The sequence below is a fragment of the Podarcis cretensis genome (assembly GCF_951804945.1).
Source record: "Podarcis cretensis genome assembly, chromosome: 8".
Classification (NCBI taxonomy): Eukaryota; Metazoa; Chordata; class Lepidosauria; order Squamata; family Lacertidae; genus Podarcis; species Podarcis cretensis.
In genome coordinates, this window is record NC_137177.1 from 64,864,245 (window position 1) to 64,885,835 (window position 21,591).

Sequence of the window (21,591 nt, forward strand, 5' to 3'; positions counted from 1 at the left end):
TACTCTGTCCAGCTTTCTGAGGTCTTCTCTTTAATCTGTACCATATTTTTTGACTTGCCTTTTTTGTGGGTACCCTACTTTATGGTGGAAAAGTTGGCTTAGAGTTGTTTCAACGAAGGTGCGGCTTTGAAGAGGGAAGCATCGAAATGGGCTTGCGTGAAGACCCTGCGCTTCCTTCTAACCATGTACTGGGTGGGGAGAAACCAAGGAGCTTTGAAATACTTTGTAACTTTTGCTGATGGCTTCCTCTTGGTCAGTGCTGGTGCGACAGGTCGTCTGGGAGAGGGAACCGCCCTGTGTGATGGTTGGAAAGGTTTCTCGGATTGCTCTGTGTGATGCTCTTGGAAGGTTTCTCGGATTGCTCTTTGCCATTTGGCAGGTGAGAAAACACAGCTGCGGAGCTGGCAAGGGAGGCATCAGGGATCAAAGTCTTTATGGGGTGCGCGTGATTAAACAGAGAGGGTCTCACACGAAGCCGTTGCGATTTCTGGACCTTCGAATCCAGGCTTGTGCACATGTTTCAGATTAAGGGTGGGTTGGGTTGAAGGGATGGTTGTGTTCTCAGTCCTAGAGGGAATAATGGGTTTCATATTGTTGGGGAGTGAGTAATGGGGGAACAGGGGCAAAACTAACTAACACTTTTCATTAGGTAGCATTTGAGCTGGCAAATCTGAGTGAGAGAGTAGACTCTCTCTCTCTTACACACACAGATGTTTGCAGGTCAGAAAATAATAAAGTTGTTTATTGTAGGAAATGCATAACTTGGATGGATAAGGTTTCAAGGTACAGTATAGCCTAACTTTCTGATGTTGGAAGGACTTGTATAGCCCACACGGTCCTGTCCTTTGACAAAATGGAGAGCGCTGCCAGGTTTGCAGAGGTGTGGAAAATCTGTCAGCCCCAAGCAGAGGGGTGCCAGAGGGAATGCAGCCCACCTTTGAAGGCAGGAGGGGTGTGCAAAACCCCACCACCTTTTTATTAATAGAGGTGGAAATGCTTGGATGTGGTCCACCTGGATCTCTGTGAAGCTTCTAGTCAAAGATGATGCTTGATGGAAAGTAACCGCCCTCAGCTTCCGCAGCTCTCTTCCCTAGCCGCTGCCTCCCCCACATTACCTGTGGCAGGTACTGAAGTCTTTTGGGAATGGGGCAGGGTGGGGATCTGGAGCTGAGTGAAGGGGTGTCTTGTTTCGGGCCAGAGGTGCTGAGTTGCCCCCAACATTGGGGGGGGGGGCTGCCACGCGTGCATGACATCACACACGGCGCCCCCAACCTGGCCAGGCACACTCAGCTCAGGATTCCCTACACTACCAACCACCTTCCTGACAGGCGCCCTGGTGTGTCCTTTTGAGGATTGTCACAAAGTTGAAAATATTGGGGGGACTGCCCCCACGGCCCCCCCAGATGACACCCCTGTTTGGGGCCAAAATGGCAGTGCTCTGGTGAATGACAAGCAAAGCTGCTTTTCAGTATGAGAGATAGAATCAGAGAATTTTAGGGTTGGAAGGGACTCCCCAAGGGTTATCCAGTCCAACCCCCTGCAATGAAGAAATTGCAGCTTAAGATTCTCTGACAGATGCGCACATTCAACCTTTCCAAAGAAGGAGAATCCATCACCTTCTGAGGTAGTGGAACGTGTGCAGACAGATATACCACCTTAAGCCATAAAGCCCCACAATCTTTGAGTTCTCAAGAAATTCTCAGTTACCCCCAGAATTGAGGAAGAAACTTGTTCTCAGAGGAAGAAAACATTTCAAGAAAACGGAAGGTAGATTTTGGCAAGTACTAATGTGACTCTCCAAAGTGGATCATGTTCCTTTGAGTCACATGAATCCTTGTTTATCTGTGGTCTGAACCACAGAGCCTAGGGCTTGCTGATCAGAAGGTCGGCGGTTTGAATCCTGCGACAGGGTAAGCTCCTGTTGCTTGGTCCCAGCTCCTGCCAACATAGCAGTTTGAAAGCACATCAAAGTTGAAGTAGATAAATAGGTACCACTCCAGCAGGAAGGTAAACGGTGTTTCCGTGCGCTGCTCTGGTTCGCCAGAAGCGGCTTAGTCATGCTGGCCACATGACCCGGAAGCTGTCTGTGGACAAACGCCAGCTCCCTCGGCCAGTAAAGTGAGATGAGCACCACAACCCCAGAGTCGTCTGTGACTGGACCTAACGGTCAGGGGTCCCTTTACCTTATGTAACTCTCCAAAGTGGATTATGTTCCTTTGAGTCACACGAATCCTTGTTTTTAAACCCACAGTTAACTCTTCTCGCTGTGCTGGGCTGAGGTGACATGAGCTCCCCCCAAAACCTCTCAGCCAGATGTAAGGGATATGCTTAAACCCACATATAGAGTATGTACAGGACTTTTCTTGCCCATGGCAGCCATTTTTTGCTGGAACCTTTGGCACTTTTATCAAAATAGGAGTATTGGCGCCTCAAAAAAAAAAAAAAATTAACCGGAAAAGTACTGCACACAGCATACATACATAGACCATTCACAGTGGGTATATACAACCCACACAAAGACAGCATCCACATAGAACCATAGAATCATCGAGTTGGAAGGGATCCAAGGGTCATCTAGACCAACCCGCTGCAAGGCAGCACATGACAGCATCGTCGACCATTTTCCTGGCTCATATTTCCCCCTCATTCAGTCTGGATGACCCTTTCAGTGGATAATCTGATGAAAGAAAGAATCCCTGTTCCCCACAAAGCTCATTTGCAATCCCTCCTACGGGCTTCTGCGTTAGCAAGGAATCGGTGACTGTTTTATGAGGTTTTGTCAAGGGTTAAGGGGAAAGCCCAGTTGTTTGGCAGGCTTTCCTGTTGCTTCAGCGATTGGCCAGAAGCCTCAGGGGGCGGGCGCAAGGAGGCAGCTCCAGCAGTTTGGCCACCTGTGCCTGCAGCAACCCTCATTTTTTTGCAATTGACAACGGCCAAGGAGCAGCAGCTGCTTCGGCTGCTGCTGCTCTGGAGCTGGCAACAAAGTGTGTGTGTGTGTGTGTGTGTGTGTGTGTGTGTGTGTGTGTAAGTATAACTCTGGGGGCATGTTGCCTCCGGCCTTTGCCCTGCCCCAGCAGAAGAAGCGACTGAATCTCCCAAGGATTTTTGACAGCCAAGGAGTTTTCTCCTGGTACCTCAGGCACAGTTTTTCAACACGGGACATGGAGCAAGGCAACTCGAGGTAAATAGTCACTGCAGCAAAATGCTCTCCGATACTGTCAGTTCAGTGGTGAAGCTGTCTGTCTGTCTGTCTGTCTGTCTGTCTGTCTGTCTGTCTGTCTCTCTCTTTCTCTCTCTCTCTCTCTCTCTCTCTCTCTCTCTCTCTCTCTCTCCCCCCCCCCTCAGTCTTTTGCTTTCTGGCTCTGAAGAGTCATAACTTTCCCCGAGGAGCGCCTGACGCTCACATGATGACCTGGCAATCCTGTTTTCACTTCATCGACTTGACCTGCCTGAACAGAAAAATGGTGTCTGTGTGGGTCCGGTTATATGTGCCCCATTCCGAGGCCGTTCTCTCCCAGGAGACGTTACTGGTTTCGGTGCATGGCAAGGGAGGACTTCTCTGCTTGTACAAACGTTTCATAAGCCTTCTAAACTGTTGCAGGAGCTCCTTCCGTTGCTGCTCTTCCTTGTCTTTTGCTATGGGAGCACTCTGTGTGTGTGTGTGTGTGTATTATGTGATTATGGGAGTTCTTGGGTTGCGTCTTGCTTATTTTGTGATGCAGGAAAGACAGAGTAAAATGCGCATGGCTCCCTTCCAGCCTCTCGGAGTGGTGGGTGCTGAGCAGGTGGGCCCTTTAGTAAGTGATCGACAAACTGAGTGGGTGAGATCCCCAGTGGGAGCTACACTGGAGGTGTGGTCCTGATCCGTGCACATGGCACAAAAGAAGTCAGTGGTGGCATCAAACACACACACACACAGTTCAACCCACGCTGGTTGGCCCCTGCTCTTTGAGGCTGTAGAATCACAGAACTGTAGTGTGGAAGGTATAGCCAAGGGCCATGTAGTCCAGTCCCTTGCAATGCAGGACTCACAGCTAAAGAATCCTTGACAGATGACCCTCCAGCCTCTGTCAAAAAAACAGAGAGAGTCCACCACCTTCCAAGGATGTCCATTCCACTGTCAAAACGACTCTTGTTGAAGTGGTCAGGGCCCATTGCGTTGGCAGGTGCTGCGTTTCAGTCTGAAAATTCAGATACTTATTTCTCATATTTTTCGTAATTTGCAGCCTGCCCTGTCTCCAGGCCTCTGGGTCTGTTGTACCCCAAAATAACACATGGCCTAACTATGAGCTCTCTTCCATCCATATGGAAAACTGTGAGTCATGGGCAGGGAAAACATAGTGCTATTCAGCGCTAGTCCTGCTCAGAGTAGACCTTTGATGTGACTTAGTTAGGATCCCTAATTTTATTGGGTCCTGGTTGACTACAACCCCAGATTTAGTGTCAGAATTGAAGAATGGATTATTAGAAGTATTTTCCTCCTCCAAAAAAGGAAATGCAAATATCTGCCTATAGTTATGTCTGTATTTTCTGTAGCTTCTCACTTATTGACAGAGATGGCTGAGCTTGCCCCCGCTTGCCGAGGGCCAGAATAATTTGGTTCATTTCCTGAGGCTTGGAAGACAAGCCCGTCTCCCCCGAAACACCCTCCCCCCTCCCCTTAAGGCCTTACCTGGTCAGGTGGGCGAGGTGACCTGCTCAGTCTGCTCTCCGGGTGCTAACTATTGATGGGCAGGATCAAGGCCCCTACTCCTTTATCTTGGGTTGGAGAGAAGTTCTAATAAAGGACTTCTTCAAATATAGGACGGTCATCTTGAAAGTCCTTGAAATATGGAGGGACAGAGAAAGTCCCCTACGAAGAAAAGTTGCCGTGTTTGGGACTTTTTATTTCAGATAAAAAGGCGAGAAAGAGGTGATTAAGATACAAGTTTATACAATGAGGCATGGCATGGAGAAAGTGAATAGAGACAAATAAACTCTCCCTCTCTCAGGACACTTGAACTTGTGGATAGCCAATGGAGCCGAACGTTGGAAGATTCAGGACAGAGAAAAGAAAGGACTTTATGCAACGCATAGTTAAACTGTGGAACTTGCTCCTGCAAGAGGCAGTGATGGCCACCAACCTAGGCAGTTTTAAAAGAGGACTGAGCAAATTAATGGAGTAGAGAGCTATGCTCTGCCTCCAAGGTCATAGGCAGCAATGCTTCTGAATACCAGTTGCTGGAAACTGCAGGAGGGGAGAGTACTTGGCTTGGCTCAGGCTTGTCGGTTTCTGCTCTCCATGCATGTTGCTGCTACTCCTGCCATTGCTCTGTGTGGGGGGAGAGTGTTAGGAATAGGAAGGGTCTTGAATATTGGAGATAGTTGGTGATGAGAGAAGCCGTGAATTCTCCTCCAGCTTGGATTTCAACCTGAGCCAGGGAAGAACCTTCAGACTTTGAAAACTCTCCTCTGATTTAAAATTGGGGTTTTTTAAGAAGCCCCAGAATTGTTTCCCCAGGCTGGCTTGGAAGAGCTTCACCTACATCTATACTTCCTGGCTTTGGGCGATATGCCTTCCGTAGCTTCTGGTTAGCTGAGGAACCACTGTGCATTGTGGGGTATTCCTGGAAAGATCCCCCAGTGCGCAGTCAGCTCCTGTGGAGTGCTGGCCTAGCTTGTTGGGCCTCTCCACTGCCCTGCCTAGTTGAGAGGGGTCTGCCCACTTCCTCAGGGCTTGGCTTTGGAGGGGCAGAGCCCATGAGTGGTGGTAGTGGGGCACCCGCCTCCTATGGAAACTTGGCTGCTGTTGCTGATCTTTCCTTAAAGAACCCCCCAATACAAAGGAAGCTCTAATTGGGAAAAGCATTGTAGTGGCTGCAGTAGGTGACCTCCACCTCTGGAGGAGATCACAGTCCAGGGCTGGGTGTTCACCCTGCACTATAATGGACAGTGGTTATTTAGTGGTTTAGTGCCAGACTGGGACCTAGGAGACCAAATCCCTGCCTGGCCATGAAGATCCTTGGGTGAGCTTGGACCGGTCACTGCCTCTCTGTCTAATCTACATCACAGGGTTGTTGTGAAATGAGTAGAGAAAGCTGTATATGTCACCTTGAGCTTCTTGGAGGAGAAGAATTAGATAGGAATGCAATAAATAAACAAAGGAATAAGAATTGATTCCAAAATAAATAGGATTAAATGTCTTCCCTCTCCCCATTATATTTCTCCTAATCTCTTTAGTGCTACTTTAGGAGCACATTAGGCCAACATAATCCATATTAACCATTTTCTGTTGCAATTCCTTGTCTATCATTCCGGAGGGTTGAATGAGGTCACACATTGCCTGTTCTTTGTGGCAGTCAGAGGCATTGGTGGCCAGGGCCCAAATCCATCTCTTCTTTCTTTGGAAAGGGTGCTAGGGGTCACCAGAGTGAGTTCTGGATTGGAGCTCCTTTATTTCTTGAGCGGGCTAAGTCCTGGCATGTGTGAATCGGTAAAGATGATAACAGTGCCCCTGCAGGCGTGCAGAGTGCTCTCCTCACCAGCGAGGGACCACTGTGAGCCCCTGCGCATTTCAGTATTTGTAGGAAAGGCAACTGGGTAACGTGAGGCGACTTCTGCGTCGCCCTGTGCCTTCCCTTGAGAAACTGAGCAGACCTGGGCTCTCCCTGTGCCATTTAAAGCAAAGGAATCCCTTCTTTCCCCCTTGAGGCAACAACAGGGGAACTGGGTTAGCAGCAAGGCGGGGATAGTACTGCAGTGCTTGGGAAAAGCCCTCTCAGAGACCCGAGTTTGGAGGGCTATGTTTTGCATGGAGTATGAATCCATTAACCTTTGCGCACAGTTCCGGCACATTCCCTGGCATCCGGAACATGGCCGTTGAGGGAGGCTGCATTCCAGTAAAGTCAGGGGTCCCCCTCCAGCCCAGTTAATAATTGAGCTGCAATGACCCTCCTTGCGCCGTGTCTCCCTGAAAGTCACCTCTGTATACTTACAGTCACGCTTGCTGGCACTGGGGGCTCCCGAAGTTTCAAAGTAAAGGAGACCTTTGTTTCCTTGCTCGCTCTGCCCTGAGAGGGATGTCGCCAGTCTCAAGACCCCATTTGAATGTGACTTGTTTGGCAATGCTCCTAAAGGAGTTGATCTGATGAAATAGCTGGACAACCTGGAACTGGACAGAGTCTGGACAGAAGCGGAATTGGTAGACTTAAACTACAGAAACCCCAATCTCTGAGTGGTGAGAGACTCTGGGATGCCTGTGATTTTCCCAGGGGTTACTTTCCTGGGAATGAAGGTCTGTGGTGTCTTTCGGAACTACGGTTTTATTTATGCACATGAACAACCTGAGCAGAGGATGGAGAAGGGTTCATAGCATTAACCCCCCAGCATTTCTCCCCACAGACTTCCCTTAGGTTCCCAGGGGAGCCCCAGACTCAGTTTTGGGTTCAGCACAGAACAATATAAACCTCTGTGTCTCCGGCTTCCAGCATCAGCCAACCCCCCCCTCTCTCTTTCTCTCTTACACACACACACACACACACACACACACACACACACACACTTGGCCTGTTGCTCCCCATCCTAGGGTGACTGGTGGCACTCAGCCAGCTGGGGTGGGAAAAGGCCCACCCATGTCTGTGTGACCACAGGGCAAACTCTTTCTATATGTAAATGGAGGTGCTTAAACTGGCCAGCTAAAGGACTGGTTTTGCTGGTTTCCTCTTGCATTTTCTACCCTCACCCACACAGAAGCACAGGTTTTGGAAGGGATCCCTGGGTGTCATCCAGACTGACCCCCCCCACACCTATAACAGAACATAGATCTAGGTTAAATGGGGGTAGGGGACTTGATAATGACATAATCTCTGTAGCTCCTTGCAGAGATTATTTCATTGCCAAGTTCTCCACACACCCCACCCCAGTTCTAGGATCCAGATTTGGGATGACTTCAAGATAAGGCTCTCCCATCACCCCCTGTCCAGTGGCTGTGCTGTCGGAGGCTGATGGGAGTTGGTAGCCCCAAACATGGGGGGGGGGACAGATTGGGGAAGCATCTATGGCGGACACAGAGGCAAGGATGAGAGAAAGATGGAACAGACTGAATGTCTTGACACGCATTGGGGAAAGGCAAGGCCTTGCCAGTCTTTCTTCCCAGAATCCTCTCTGCTTAAAGGATGGGGGTCAATAGACTCATAGAATTGTACAGCTGGAAGGGACCCAAAGGCTCATGTGGTCCAACCCCCTGCGAGGCAGCAATCACAGCTGCGTCCTGAGAAAAATACCACCATTTGGATGAGTTGAGAATGGCCTTTGGGGCTGCTGCGGGCTCCTTTTCCTTTCGGAGTGACGGCGACTGAAGTGTAGCATTGGGGTTGTGAAAGCAGAGTGAGGGTGGCTTTCCCATTCCTTGAACCGCCTCTCTGGCCTCCTCTCCAGCTACTGCCACCGACTGTTGTGTCAGCTGCTGGTTGGTTGGCACATGGGCAGGTTTGGCCCATCTCTTTGCTTCCGTGGGGGGATGGTTCTTTCCTGCTCATTTGCTGATCACAGAAGCTCAGCTATGAGCCCGAAGATAATCCCTCCATTACGAACGAACCAGCTTTGCATGGGAAACTGGAGAAGATTTTGTTCTACTCAGCGTCCCTCATTTTGGAGTGAACCAGGCCTGGTTTATCTTGGCTGAGCACTTAATAAGTGACATATTACCCTGCCAGCGTGTGCCCGGGAACATTTACGGAGCGTACAGCAACGGCACTGTTTGACTATCCATTTTAACGGTCGCTTATCAGGAAACGGCACTTGTCATATGGTGCCAGAAACGGTCTTGCACACACTTCCACAGATCTGTTACATCAAAGAGAGTGACTCAGTTACTCCCCCTTCCCTCCCAAAAAAGAGACAGAAAATGAGGAATAAATGAATTCTTCTTCTGGTGTTCTTAAGATAACATTTCCATTGCCATGCCAGGAACAAAACGTAGTATTGGGGTGGATCATTTCCCACAACATTGGGGAATAATTCAATCACAATTTAAGGTGTTTCTGTTAGAAATGGGTGTCCTCTTTTGAGACATAAGGGTGGGGAAAGGGGCTTCCAGTCTCTGCTCATCCCCTTCCCTCAACCTGCTCCATTAATCTGCCTTCCGCTTGCTGAGATAAACTGCAGGAAATCCCTAGAGGCCACCTTAACCGAACCTCTGAGCTGTACAGGAAAAACATCCTGGATGGAGCTGCAGAGTCTCTGCTCCCAATTAAGCCAGTTGGGTTCTGCATTTTATCCAGATCCAGATGTTCTCTCCGTTGACGAAACTTCTGGTGCACGTAGGAGGCACCAGCCGAAACATAATACTCATGTGAACTTTGGAAAGAGGCTCTCCCTGCATCGGGAGGGCATGTAGAAGGAAGGCTTGGTAATTTTGTCCCAGGGCAAGCAGCCCACTTCCTACCTTGGACTGGGGGCAGTTGTGGTTGGCCTCCTCTCCTGCCCAATAGGAATCAGCAGACCTGAGCTGGGGCACCTGGTCGCTGTTCAAATGCAGCCTTTAACATTATCTGTTTTGCGTGTGTGTTAATGGAGACATCCGGGTCGCTAGACATTAAAGGCGGTGGAACCTCCTTCATTGGAGGTTTTTAAAGAGGTTGGAAAACCATCTGTCAGGAAGACGCCGTTTGTTTATTCATTTATCCACCCCACCTTCTCCCCAGACTGGGGCCGAAAGTGGCTTACACAAGTTGAAAACACACACAGATAAAATACAGAAAGCTGAAAAAAGATAATTAAAAAGTAATTAAACTATAACTATAAAAAAACTATGGGACGCGGGTGGGGCTGTGGGTTAAACCACAGAGCCTAGGACTTGCCGATCAGAAGGTCAGCGGTTCAAATCCCCGCGAAGGGGTGAGCTCCCGTTGCTCGGTCCCTGCTCCTACCCACCTAGCAGTTTGAAAGCATGTCAAAGAGCAAGTAGATAAATAGGTACCGCTCCGGCGGGAACCTATCCAGGGCTTCCGTGCGCTGCTCTGGTTTACCAGAAGCGGCTTAGTCATGCTGGCCACATGACCTGGAAGCTGTACACCAGCTCCCTCGGCTAATAAAGTGAGATGAGCGCCTCAACCCCAGAGTTGGCCATGACTGGACCTAATGGTCAGGGGTCCCTTTACCTTTACTATAAAAAGCTATTATTTAGCTGTGATTCCAGCATCAAAGGGGGTTGGGCTAGAGGACACCTGGGGTCCCAGAAAATGTTTTGTTTGTTGTATTTATATCCCACCTGTTTCTGCAAGGAATTTGAGGTGGCATACACATGGTTCTCCCCTCCTTGTTTAATCCCCACAACAACCCTGTGGGGTAGGTTAGGCTGAGAGAAGACAGTGACTAGCCCCCAAAGCTGCATGCAGTGAGCTTCATGACCAAGTGGGGATTTGAACCCTGGTCTTTGCCCCCACATTTCAGGGCTTCCCCACACTTCTGCTCATCCCGCTGCTTTCCCCCAGGGAAAAGCCTGCTTTCTCCCTCTGAATCAGAACAAACGTCAGTCGGGTTTCCTGCAGGTTGATGTTCCGATTCAGTGGTCAATGGCGGGTATCGCTGGGGAAAGTGGCAAACGAAAAACCCGCTCGGCCCCATGCCTAGAAAATGCAGGAGAAGTGGGAGTGTGGAGGAGCCCTTAGCCCAGGGGTCAGCAAACTTTTTCAGCAGGGGGCCGGTCCACTGTCCCTCAGACCTGTGGGGGGCCGGACTATATTTTGGAGGGTGGGAAATGAACGAATTCCTATGCCCCACAAATAACCCAGAGATGCATTTTAAATAAAAGGACACATTCTACTCATGTAAAAACACGCTGATTCCCAGACTGACCGTGGGCTGGATTTAGAAGGCGATTGGGCTGGATCCATCTCCCGGGCCTTAGCCCAGCACTCTAGCCACTGGCTCATAAGCTGACCCTTCCCTCCCTCCATACTCAGGTCTGGTACATCTTTTTTTAAAAAGAAAGGTTGCTGTCTGCTGAAAGGTTGGTTTTGAGAGCTCAGCAGCTTCCCCCCTCTCCCCAGCCACCTGCCTTTCCTCTGGGTGATGCGGAAGCGAACTTTGTCACGGAGAGACTGCGTGTCTTGCTTCATTCAACTCTGCGTCCTATTTGAAGGGGGAGCAGTGACATTAACAGCACTTTAGGGCTCTGTGGCTTCCTCTCCTCGGAGTTTCCCTGACCTTTTGCGCTGCAGATCCTCCTCTTGCTCTTTGGACATCTGAACCTAGGGAGGTGCCTGGAAGTCTCTCCTTCTCTCTCCTTTTAACCCAGGCTGCCTGGCGAGAATCCTAGGAGTAGAACAATCAACAAACACAGCAAGTTATTCAGGTTGAACTTAATTAACCCATATGTGAAATAATTTATTTCATTTATTGCATCCTACCTTTTTCTGCCTCCACGGAGCTCAAGGTGTCTTGCATTGCCCTCCCCCTCCTCAATTAACACCCCACAACAACCCTTTGAGGTAGGCTAGGCTGAGGCAGTGGCTGGCCCAAGGTGAGCCAAGTGGGAATTGGAACCCTGGTCTCCCAAGTCCTAGCCAGCACTACAGCTCCCTGGCTCTCTTAAATCATGCGCCCTGGTGCTCACTTTTTTGAGGACCAGGTAAAGAAGATGTCAATCTGCCTGCTGGCATTCTGATTTCAGGGTTTTATCCGCTGCTGCTTTTAATGCTTTAGCTTAAGTTTATATTCTCTTTGTCTATCTCCACTGCTTTATTATTATTATCTTTGATGCTTTAATGTTTTCCTGTTCTTATCTAAGCCGTTGGTTTGGTGGCAGCAGGGGGCGGAGATTTCTTGGAAGTGGGACATTTGCAGAGGAAATGTTCTCACTGGATCTTGAAAGAGATCTTCCTTCCTGTCTCCCATAATCTGACATGATGTTACTTTTACCCCCACAGTGAAATTCAGAGAGGGGGCAGGAAAAGTGCTGGGTGTACTCATGTCTCGGCACTCTTAAAAAAAATAGGAATTTACCGTGAAACTGCTTTGAACATTTTTTTTTGAGAGAGAGAGATGATAAACTGTGGTATGTTTAACAATGAAATTCACTTCCACAGGAGGCAGTGATGACCAACAAACTAGATGGCTTGAAAATAGGATTAGACAACTCCAGGGAGGAGAATAAGGCTATCAAAGTCTACTAGCCACAATGGCTATGCTCTCGTTCCATGCTCAGAAGCAGCAAGGCTTCTGAAGGCCAGTTGCTGGAAGCCACAGGAGGGGAAAGTGTTTTTGTGCTCAAATCCTGCTTGCGGGTTTCCCATTGGGGACATCTGGTTGGCCACTGTGAGAACAGGATGCTGGACTAGATGGGCCACTGGCCTGATCCAGCAAGGCTCCTCTTATTTATTTTTATTTTTTGTAAGTTGTTTTGAGTTTCCTTATGAGGGGAAAGCAACTAATAAATATAGTAATAATCATACCCGTGTGCAGAACGATGAACGTGTGTGATGAACGAAAACGTCATGGGAGTGTTTACATGACAATCATAAGTAAATCAATGTTCAGACCACTTCTTTATTGAAATTATCACTTGCCCGGGAGCTGGGATGTGTCCGGCTTTTTGGAAACCTCACCCAACAAATCATACCCTAAAGCACATTGTTAACTTCAGGCAACTTTGTTCTGAAGATTGTAGTAGCACAGAACTGGAGGGGGAACCCAGAATTAGCCATTCTGGTGAAGGAAATAACCCAGTTGTCCAATTTCGGTGGAACGGTCATGTTAAGAGATAGAAGGTACATTGCAGAGCGTCGTCCTTCTATTCGTTTTCGTAAGCGAAAGCGTAACTTTGAGGTTTATCCTGTTTTCTGTTTCCCATCTCCCGACTGGTTCCATGAGCATTTGCAGGACACAAGGGGTTAAGGCTGCTCCCCAGCAGGATGGGGCAGAGTAGCTTCTTTCATGAGCTGAGATGGTTTATTTCCTTGCCTTCTTCAGGATTCAGGGAGGTGCTGGTTTCTTTAAAGGCATTTCCTGTAGGCAAGTTTATATTTGGCATAGCGCTGGAAGCGGAAGAGGGCTGGGACCAAAGTGGCGGGCTTGGAACAGAGAGAACCAGATTTTTCTTAATGTCACCACAGATTCCCTCAAAGAAATCTGCACTCCTTGACTTGTGTCAATTCCCTCAGGGAAGGAAGAAGGTCATGCAAGCTGTCCCTATATGGATACTTTATAAACTGCTCCTGTTTTTTGTTTTCTTTTTTTAATTGGGCTAACAACAACAGAAATACGCATCAGGCTGGTACAATAAAAATAGGCTGAGTATACTTTTAAACATAGTATGGAATAAAACCCATTACTCTTCATGGGTGGGATGCATGTTAAAGGGGAATAATATCATATATTATTGAATCCACCAAATCTATCGGTAAGCAGAGGGAGGTGACAGACCGTGTCACCTACTGCCCTAAAACTACAGCATCCACCGTGCCTCAGACACGTTACAAAATGACCAGGTAGGCAAAGAGAACATAAGGTAAAGGTAAAGGGACCCCTGACCATTAGGTCCAGTCGTGGCCGACTCTGGGGTTGCGGCGCTCATCTCGCTTTACTGGCCGAGGGAGCCGGCGTACAGCTTCCGGGTCATGTGGCCAGCATGACTAAGCTGCTTCTGGTGAACCAGAGCAGCGGCTGGAAATGCCATTTACCTTCCCGCCGGAGCAGTACCTATTTATCTACTTGCACTTTGATGTGCTTTTGAACTGCTAGGTTGGCAGGAGCAGGGACCGAGCAATGGGAGCTCACCCCATCACGGAGATTCAAACCGCCAACCTTCTGATCAGCAAGTCCTAGGCTCTGTGGTTTAACCCACAGCGCCACCCGCGTGTCTAAAAACTTGTGATGAGAAAATGGGAAGCGGCAGGCTCCCTCGGAAGGTGGTGGACTCTCCTTCATGGGAGGTTTTTAAGCAGAGGCTGGGTGGTCATCTTTAGCTGTGATTCCTTCACTGAAGGAGATTGGGCTCGATGACTCTTGGGGTCCCATCCAACACTGATCCCACAATTTCCTTGTATGAGATGTTGAAATGCCCGAACTTACAACCGTGTTGCTTTCTGTTATTGTGACTTTTTCACATCGGAAGAAGCGAGTTACGAAACCGGGCTTATCCAAACACATCTTGTTTGAAGATAGTATTTCATCGCACGCAGGCAGTTTTCCTGACCCCATGTCAATGGCTTCCATTGTTTCATTGTTGGCTCTGTTTCTTGTAGGTGAGCAGAGGTGAAATCTGGTCTACACACACACACACACACACACACACACACGGCTTTGGAGATGTGAGAATCCTGGACAAATTTATTTGGGTTTGAGATCTGGCTAGCAGAGGGGAAGTGAGAAGTGCCTTAGTTTTGTGCCCCTCTATTTTGGACAATACCATCGCAAAAGATGTTTTCTAATATTCTCCCAGTGCTGTTCTTTCTGCCTTTGAGAAAATGGAAAGGGGGAGGGGATAGAAGATCAAGAGAAAACAATTCTGGGGGCACCTCTCTCCCATTCTGGCCCCTTGGGCCAAGGGATTTGCAAGGTCAGCACATCCTGGGATCGTTTTTAGGTAAGCCAAAGATGGAGCAACATAGAGCCCAAGGGAAGAGAGATGGACTATGTTATGGTTGGCTAGCTGAAGTGGATGGTGTCAAGACACCAGCAGTTGGCTTAGCGCGTGAGTTTGATAGGTGATAGAAAATAGATTTAAAGAAAAGAAACCCAAACACTCCATGATACCCACATTTTGCAATTTGGCCTCGGGAAAGAATCTTGTGTATCTGAATTTGATACATGGGAAATAAAGTCCTACCAAACATTGCAGAAATGTTCCGGATCTTCTCTGCCTTAAGAAACCACTAATTTGTGGGTTATTTTCTCAGTGATAGCCAGAACCCACACATTTTTGTCCTGCAGAGAAAGAGATGCATGTCGTGTAATGTCTTCCATTTTTGAGCTATACAGGTTTGTGTTGCTGCTAGCACTCAGGTGAGGTACATTGCAGGGGGTTGGTCTAGATGACACTTGGGGTCCCTTCCAACCTTAGAATTATAGGATTCATTAAATAAATAAATAAATAAAATTTAAAAATTATCCAGTAGCACCTTAGAGACCAACTAAGTTTGTTCTGGGTATAAGCTTCCGTGTGTATGCATACTTCTTCAGAACATCTTATACCCAGAACAAACTTAGTTTGTCTCTAAGGTGCTACTGGACAATTTTTTTAATTTTTAAAATTTATTTCGACTGCATCAGACCAACATGGCTACCTACCTGAATCCAGGATTCATTCAAAGTTTTGAACAGAAGTTGAGGGACCATCTGTCAGAGATTCTTTAAGCTGTGGTTCTTCCATTGCAGGGGCTTGGACTAGATGACTCTCAGAGTCCCTTCAAACTCTACATTTTTATTTTTCTACAATTCGCAGGAGGCTTTTAAACAGAAGTCATCTAGTCCAAGCCCCTGCAATACAGCAACCACAGCTAAAGAATCCTTGACAGATAGAAACCCAACCTCTTTTTAAAAACCTTCAGCGAAAGAGAGCCCACCACCATTATAATATTGACTCGTCAGATAACGATGGTCTAAATATTGCCAGGTTTCTTGTGGTGCATTCCAGGTAAGAGAAAAATTATAGAACAAGCCAAGTGTGATGGGAGTTTCAGTCCCGATATGTCTTCACCCAATTTCATATTTTTTCTTCAAAAATTCCTCTTTTCATTTGTTCAACTTCAGTTTTGATAAGAAGCCATTTCCTCCTTTATTCATATTCCTGCAATGCAGAAGGTTGGACTAGATGAGCCTTGGGGCTCTAAGATTCTTTTTTGGTGACTTCCTGAAGAAAGAAAGGGGGACCTTCAAAACAGAATCTTGCTTCTGACAAGGTGGCCAGCAGCTGTCGATCTTCAGATTTGGCACAGCCTTTCCACATGGTTACCTGACCAGAAGCAACCTCTCATTCATGTGAGCCTGAAAATCCCACTTAAATTGGGGTTATGCGGTGGGTGAGCATCTCACTAAACAACCATAGGAATTTGGTGCTTAACCTCTGGAGCTTAACCTCTGAAAGCAGTGACCCTGTAGCCAACTCCTACGGAAAAGGGATTAAAAACTTTCTCAAGAGTCAACTGAACTTCGTGTCACGATGGGGGAAGGCAAAGGAAGCTGGTATTGCAGTCTCTCCACCCCTCCCTGCTTTTCCCCACCCCCATTGGGGATTTTTTTAGTTTATTAGCTTATTTAGTTTATTAGCTTAGTTTATTATTAATTAGTTTAATATTAGTTTATTAGCTTATTTATTAGCTTATTTAAGATGCCTATTCCACCTGTCCCACTGGTACTGTGAGTTTGGGCAAATTAACTGGGATTTCCTCCTTGTTGATGTTGTTGCCATCATCATAAAGTTGTTTGTTAGCAGTGGGCAATCGTTTTCCCCAGCTTAGCAAGATGGGCCTCTTGGGCCAAATGTCACAGGTGAGCAAATCTGTCCTGTCCATCACCTGACATCACAAGGTTAGCAGATGACTCAGTGTCTGGAAGTCCTGAAGCACCAAATCTGAAGGGATGGAGGGAGGTTGGTTAAATGCTGCTGTGTTGGCAGCATTGACCGGGCAGTGTCAACTAGGTATGGTTTGGGAGAAGGAACCTCACAGGCTAAACTGGAGGGCCAAGACTGGACCACAGGTTAGATGTGGCTCACCCGTCTTCTAGTGTAATTGCTAGAAATTGAAGGCATGTTCAGGCATTCACCTAAGCACCAGTCTTTCCGTGTTGTTCAGGGAAGGTCTGCAGAGGGTTTTTACCCTTCGTCGGGTGCTAGTAAACAAACATATGAGACACAGGAATCTAAGTATTGGGTACAACAGTGTTTCCCAAGCTTGGGTCTCCAGCTGTTTTTGGACTATGACTCCCATCATCCCTAGCTAGCAGGACCAGTGGTCAGGGATGATGGGAATTGTTGTCCAAGTTACAGCAGGACTGTAAGCTAAAACTGTTAAGTTGTGGGCGAACATATCAGACGACACAGCGATTCTTCAAGCAGCTCTTGTTTATTCAGAGGCCAGAACAGAACTGAACTGAAGAGCTCAGTCAGCCTGCTTATATAGAGCTCCAGAACAACGTAACTGTAGCAACTTTCTAAAACTATTCAATCACTGAACGTCACTTTCGATCTTTCATTTCCATAACTACGGTGGTGCCCCGCAAGACGAATGCCTCGTAAGGCGGAAAACTCGCTAGACGAAAGAGTTTTCCATTTTGGAGGTGCTTCGCAAAACGAATTTCCTATGGGCTTGCTTCGCAAGACGAAAATGTCTTGCGAGTTCCTGTGGGTTTTTTCCCCTTCCCCCCCTTTTTCTAAGCCGCTAAGCTGCTTATCCGCTAAGCCGCTAAAAGCCGCTAAACCGCTAATAGCGCTAATCCGCTAAGCCGTCAATGGGCTTGCTTCGCAAGACGAAAAAACCGCTAGACGAAGAGAATCGCGGAACAGATTCTTTTCGTCTTGCGAGGCACCACTGTATCTAGAATATCCCTCTGCTGGCCCAGGGTGAGAACTTCAGTACATAACAAAAACTGCCACGTTGGCGGGCGGGTGGGGGGGGGGGGCATGCAGTATGAATGAATGGTAAAGTGCCTTAACTTTACCCTTAAATAGAAACTTATAAATTTCAGAACAGGAACTGTGCTTTTTACATTCGAAAAGGGAATAAAATAAGGGTGTTCTCTCTTTTCCTCTTCCATCATCACTCCAAGTATTTTTATGCCTCTCATTGCAGAGGGTTGGGCTAGGTGTCCCTTAGGGTATCTATTCCAACCCTACAATTCTATGATCCTTTTTGGCATGTCCATTGTTTATAAGCTTGGTTTTGTAAATGACACGAATCCCTGTTCTCCAGTTGGCTGGGTCTGGGTTGGAGTAGACGAGATACTTTCTCTGGGCACCCCTAGTAGCAAAATGCTGCAACGCACAGACAAGCCCAGAACCTCTTAGGAGATCCATGCATACCAGTAAAATTCCTCCAGCTTTATCATGTTTGCACAACACCATTTTGTGGTGTCTTCAGGATTGCACAACTCTTCTCCTCACCGAAGAAAGGTGGGGAGGAGAGATTGCCTGTTGCCTTTGAGGGCAGTTTCTGAATGGGAGAGCTAAGCACAATAGTCACCCCTTGGAAAACTCTGGATTTTCATTTCCCTTTTGCTAAAGGATGCACCCCCTTCACAAGATTGCCACCTTTCGTCCCTCAGGAGGGCTCCTCTGCCTTTTTGCAGCTATGTCCCATGTGCTGTGGATTCCTAGGCAAAACCCAAGCAGTCCAGAAAATGAGCTGAAACTCTGCTGCATTTCCTTCCTTCTTTCTTTCTCATCCTAACTTTCATGCTTCCTGCTGTCTGACCTGTTCTATCTTAGCTAGTTATAAACATTGCACATTGAAAAGATATGTGTCTTCTTGTGAATATCAGTGCTTAGAAAACCTGAACAGAGGGAAACTGCACTGTCTTCTTCTTCTTCTTCTTTTTCTTTTTCTTCTTCTTCTTCTTCTTCTTCTTCTTCTTCTTCTTCTTCTTCTTCTTCTTCCTCGGCACAATCTCTCTCTTTTCACCCCTCTTCAAAAACAATGGAAGCAAAACAAGCTTCCTGCTCTGGGAATTTTGCTTTTTACCCTTCTGTAAATTTTAACCAATGGATTAAGTTAGCTAAATCTCATCTGGTGAAGCGAGGTCAGGTTGCAGCCCGACATGATTTCCTTTCTAGCCAGTGGAAATATTTGTAGGACCACCAACAGAGCCCCCACATTCAGGAAGAGGCCAGGAAGGTGGAGGCAGCCCAGTCAAAGGAGGGGATGGGTTCCTTTCAGGAGGTCAGGCGTTCTGCTGGCCCTTCGTGGCATTTGGCTGCTTCTTGCTGTGTTCAAAGAACTTTGGACCTGCTCAGAGACACACTCTGCCTGTGCGGATAACATTTCTGAAAAATCTGGCAACCTTAGCCTCCTATCCAGTGTAGCGGAAAGAGGTCCATATCAATGGAAGATAAATAAGGATTAAAATCTCTGAGGGGAGAGATTGCAGTTGAGGAATAAGCGTTAAGGTGCGTTTGGCCTTTCTGCAGAAGCAACAAACCTTTGTTTCTTCCCCTCTTTCGGTAAAAGCTGGTCTGAATCATGCTTTGTGGGGGAAAGTGGGGAATTCTTAGGTGGCAAATTGCCATGCCAGGTTGTGTATTGCTCCTCAGTTTCAGGGCTTATCCTCACTTCCCTTTCCTCAGATCTTTCCAGGAACAGGCTGCGCTCCATTTCCAAGCATCCCTTTCCTTTTCCCTCTGGAGCATCTCTCCCCCCGCCATCCTGCTCTTTAAAGCTCAATTGGAACAAACAGCAATCAGAGACATGCCAAAGCTACTTGGTGACTTGCATGGCCACAGAGAGACTGTAGGCAGCTCGCTGGCCAGTCTCCTTCCATCCAGACAGCCCCTGACTGTCAGTTCAGCAATGCTGCCTGAGGCCAATCACTCTCTGCATCCTGTTTTGAAATCTTCCCTGCATTCCTGCCAAGGATACGCCTGTGTACAAAGGACGGCTCTTTTCTCTGTTTGGGACCCCATGACATGCTTCGGAAACCATTTCTGACAGGCCTGTTTGTCACCGTGCGGGTGGAGAGGAGGTCACGGGTATTTGTCTCCTGGCACTGCAGCTGCTTAACAGTCTTAAGGACGGAGAGGGTTTGGCACTAGCTGCCTCTCTGTTGTTGTTGTTGTTGTTGTTGTTGTTGTTGTTGTTGCTGTTGTCAGCATCCTTCTTCCTACAGACCTCATTTCCACATTTCATCTGGTAAGGGCATTTTATGGCATAGAATCACAGAATTGTAGAGTTGGAGGGGTCCCCCAAGAGTCATCAAGAGTCATCACAACTAAAGAATCCCTGACAGATGCCCATCCAGCCTCTGAGGAAGTCCGTTCCACTGTCGAGCAGCTCTTACCGTCAGAAAGTTCTTCCTGATGTTTAATGGGAATCTCCTTTCTTGCAATTCAAATCCATTGGTTTGGGTCCTCTTCTCTGGAGCAGCAGAAAACAAGCTTCCTTCCATCTTCCACGTGAAAGCCATATTTGAAGGTGGCTCTTATCACCTCTCAGTCTCCTCCGGAGATGCCGGGCAAATTTCCACCCATGGGGACTGTTAGATCACAGAGGGGAACTCCCAGGTTGTCCTGGAGTCATAGAATGGCAGTGTAGGAAGGTAACCCAGAGGTTATCCAGTCCAACCCCCGGCAAGACAGGCCGCTCCATTGTCAACGGAGTGCCTAAGGCCACCGAGAGTCTCTTGCAGCTGAGGCAAGATGGACGCTCTCCCTCTTTGCTGTGCTCGCTGTTACCAGCTCTCCCTACCCTTCCTTGGATGAAGCAGGGCTTGCACCTGAGTAAATGCACACAAGACTGGGCTCTAAATCTGCTCTTTTGGGTCCTTGCAATGCCTTCCATATACATTCCGTCCCTCTCTTCTGAATCCCTCTGATCTTACATATTTGCAGAGGAGAGTTGTTTCAGGATCCTGAGCTTTCCTCAAATTCTGGGTGACTGGAATTCCTCCAGGGAGACAACCACCCTCCCTTTTCACAGGAAACAACATTGCGGCTTCATCTTCTGGCGCCACGGGAGCCCTGAGCAACAGGAAGGTCCACCCAGGAGCGAGTGGGAAGGAGGCTTTTCCTGTGGAGAGCTGGGTTGAACGCCAAAAGTTGGGGAGAGGAGGATGGGACCCCAAGGAGCTGAAACACCCACTCCGTCCCTCTGCAAAGAAAGAGGTGCCTTTCAGGTACCAAAGTGGGGAAGAATCTTGGCTTTGAAAACATTGAGGACCAGGACAAATTCTGCATTGGCAGGTGAAGCCCAGGCTATTCTCAGGGAGCAACTTAGAAGGAAGGAAGGAGACCCACCTGTCAGGGATTCTTTCGCCTTGATTCCTGCATTGCTGGGGCTTGCACTAGATCACCTTTGGGATCCCTCCCAACGCTACAGTTCTATGAGAGGAATCCAGTTTGGTCTGGGTTTCTTTGATTTTTGAAAGAAAATTGACTGTTTGCACCTCCCAGACAAATACATGGATCGGAAAAGAATTACCCTACAGATATTGCACTTCTCCAAAGTGGGTAGTGACAAGTCTCAGCTCAAAAAACATATCAAAATGTGTAATGTTCTAAAATGAAGCACATTTAGAAATGCCTGCATGGAGATGAAATACACAAGTTAATTTTTCATACTTTTTTTTTTAAGATGCAAATTAATGTGGAAACAGGGTAACAGGGACTTGTCAGTAAACACAGGCAGTATTTTGAGACAGTTGGGGAAAAACCACCAGTCCAAACCACAGGACCCACGTGCTGCTTGCGTGATGTTTTCCATACCAGCAGTGGATCTGGATGTTTGGCTGCAATGGATGCTTGTAGGTTGCGGAGAGTCTGCTCGCTTCTCCACCTTGTATGGAACTTATTGGTTTGACCAGTTAAAGTCTATTCTGTTGGGTCAACAGCGCTGGGGCACCAGGTTGTGCAGAGCCCCAACTAAAGGCCTTTGGTCTCTGCATTCTTTGTTATGTACTGAA

The 21,591-nt window shown here is 47.7% G+C and overlaps 1 protein-coding gene across 3 annotated transcripts in view; it reads left to right on the forward strand.

Moving 5' to 3' along the window:
• The window catches only part of STARD8 (StAR related lipid transfer domain containing 8), a 68,083-nt gene that overhangs the window by 20,034 nt on the left and 26,458 nt on the right, over positions 1 to 21,591 (forward strand). Inside the window, exon 1 of one of the 3 annotated variants that reach the window (XM_079987949.1) lies at positions 2,907 to 3,181. The exons of the other annotated variants lie outside the window; for them this stretch is intronic. The gene's annotated coding sequence lies outside the window, so the exon portion shown is untranslated. Of the gene's footprint in view, positions 1 to 2,906; positions 3,182 to 21,591 lie in introns of those variants that run through there. 3 annotated transcript variants of the gene reach the window in all.